This window comes from Echinops telfairi, unplaced genomic scaffold (genome assembly GCF_000313985.2).
Source record: "Echinops telfairi isolate 266 unplaced genomic scaffold, ASM31398v2 ScPeMD7_5868;HRSCAF=6743_0, whole genome shotgun sequence".
Classification (NCBI taxonomy): Eukaryota; Metazoa; Chordata; class Mammalia; order Afrosoricida; family Tenrecidae; genus Echinops; species Echinops telfairi.
Genome location: NW_022109767.1, coordinates 12470687 through 12473295, shown reverse-complemented (window position 1 = coordinate 12473295; position 2609 = coordinate 12470687).

The following is a 2609-nucleotide window of genomic DNA, read 5'->3' as shown; positions in this document are numbered from 1 at the left end:
AAACACAGTACAAGTCAAATTAAATGACTAGAATCTATTAAAAATGAAACACTTATGTATACATGTCAAAAGACTTCATCAAAAGAGTAAAATGAGAGCCCATGGATTGGGTAAATTTCAGTGTTGGAAAAGAACATTGAGTATACTGCTATTGTAAAGAACAAACAGTCTTAGAAAAATCTCAATTAGAAAGCTACATAGGAACAAGGATGAAGAGCCTTCAGTTCACTTATTTTCGACAGGTTACAGAAAAGACCAATTGCTGAAAAAGTATATTAATTGTGGCTATAGAGTCAAGAAAAAAATGGGGAAATTTTCTTTGACACAACAATCACAATAAACTCAAATATACTAATGATCACAAATATGGTACGGAAGTGTACCCTGTTTCATTTTGTTATAAACATAAGGTTTGTTATGACCATGGAAGCAATATCAAGAAATATGTATTGTATTAGGAAAATCTTCCGTATAAAATTTCTTTAAATTATTCAAGAGCCAGGATGTCACTTTGAGGACTAACCCACACCACAGTATACATATGAGAAAATTGGAGACCGCAGAAAAGTTGATGTTTACACTTTCGATGAAGAGTACTAAAAGTATCATGGACTTCCAGAAAAATAAATATATCTTGGAAGAAATAACCACCCAAAGGCTGCTGTTGTAAAGGAGTATGGAAAGATGTGTGTCTCACATACTTGGGACATGTTAGAGTAGGACCTGTCTCCAGAAAAGGACATCTTGCTTGGTACAGTAGAGGATCAGTGAAAACGAAGACCTTTAATGAGGTGAAATGACATGGTGGCTGCAAAAATGAACTCAAACATAATAGAATAGGACCGTTTTAGGCAGTTGCTCTTTCCTTCTGTTGCTATGAGTCAAAACCGGCTTGGGGCACTTAACAACAACCAAAAGGCCTGTATGAGTTGAAACAAACTCAGTGGCAACTTGTAACAAAATTAAGATGAATTGAAGCCCAGGGAGTCTTAGAGAATGACCCAAAGAGGGAGAGAACAGAATGACCCAGTGATTGACAACCAGAATGGACCTATTATTTCCTAAATGCTTGCTCTTTCTCCATGCTTCCACCCCCATCCCAAGCACCATGTCTACCTGTGGATACCTTGTTTGGAGATATGCCCCCTAGCATATCTGATGATGACAAACATCTTATTTAACAAAAATAACAAGATAAAAGCAACAGTATGTGCCTATTTTAGATGCCTGGTTCTTTGGGATACACTCAGTGCAGAATTTAAACTAACAATACTTGTCATCGGGGATTTCTCTTTTAACTTATTCTCAACTTTTATTCTCCTTCCCTGGATCTGATTAATTCCCCTGAAAGCATCAAGCCTCCTGGGCTTATCCACCAGGGGACCCTAGGTCTAGTCTCTATGATGTCTATTGCTTGCTGCTTTTATTTTCTCCGGGAATTTTCCATTGACTTTAATTAAACTCCCTTTGGTGCTATATGCTTCTCAATATCTGATCTAAAAAGCCTTTCAAACATAAAAAAAATAGGTTTGGAAAGACCAGTTCAGTCATAAAAGAAATGTGGATTCCGTTCAAGTTGCTACATTATAAAAAGGTCAATACTTTAAATGGTCAAGTTAAGTGGGATGAAATTGGAGTTAAACTGTCTCTCTCTAAGAGTTCACAACTGATCCACAGGCATGCTAACCCACAAAGAAGCAATAAGGCTCTCTTTCTATCTGGTACAGCTTACATTTTAGCAGGGAAAAACCTTCTTTAAAAAGAAATCATACTGGAACTCTCGTAAGCAAGTACAAAATCTTATATAACGCAAGCAAAATTGTATTCCCAAATTTAAAAAGAAGGTATTCCAAAGCTATTATTAAAATCAGGAATACATCTCAAGGGCATAATTTTAAAAGTCTTTTTAATAATGTCTTTTATTTTTATTTTATTGCTCTTCTTGGTTTGGTTTGTTTTTTTATGCAGCATGTCATGTCCAATGGAGGAGCTCTAGTGGTGCAGTGGTTTTGCACTGCCTGTTAACCACAAGGTTGGCAGTTCCAAACCATCAGCTGTTCCACAGGAGAAAGATGAGACTTTCTCCTCCCTGTAAAGGGTTATTCTCGGAAACACACAGGGTCAGTTCTGCCTTGTCCTATACGGTCACTATGACTCAGATCAACACAATTGCATTGAGCTTGTATTTTTGGTTGGTCAAATAAAATAATTTAAGCATCTCCTACAGTAATGATATTCTCCAAGTGGTATAAGCAGTTAACATCCTCGATTGTTAACTGAAAGATTGAGGGGGACTCAAAGTTCACCCAGAAGCACCTTGGAAGAAGGTCTGATATTCTACTTCTGAAACATTAGCCATTGAAAATCCTATGGAACTGAGGTCTACTGTAAGAAACGTATGGTCACAGAGTCAAAATAAACTGGATAGCAATGAGTAAGTGGCAAAATGTAAAATCACACTCAGGAGCACTCAAAGAATTTGACTCTCCTGCTGTCTATGAGCAATACACACAGTTTCCCCTGTACCATCCTTGACTCCGAAATGATTACAGCATCCCAATCCCACTAATTGACCGCACTGCCTTCTATGGTAGTCACTCTAGCAAGTT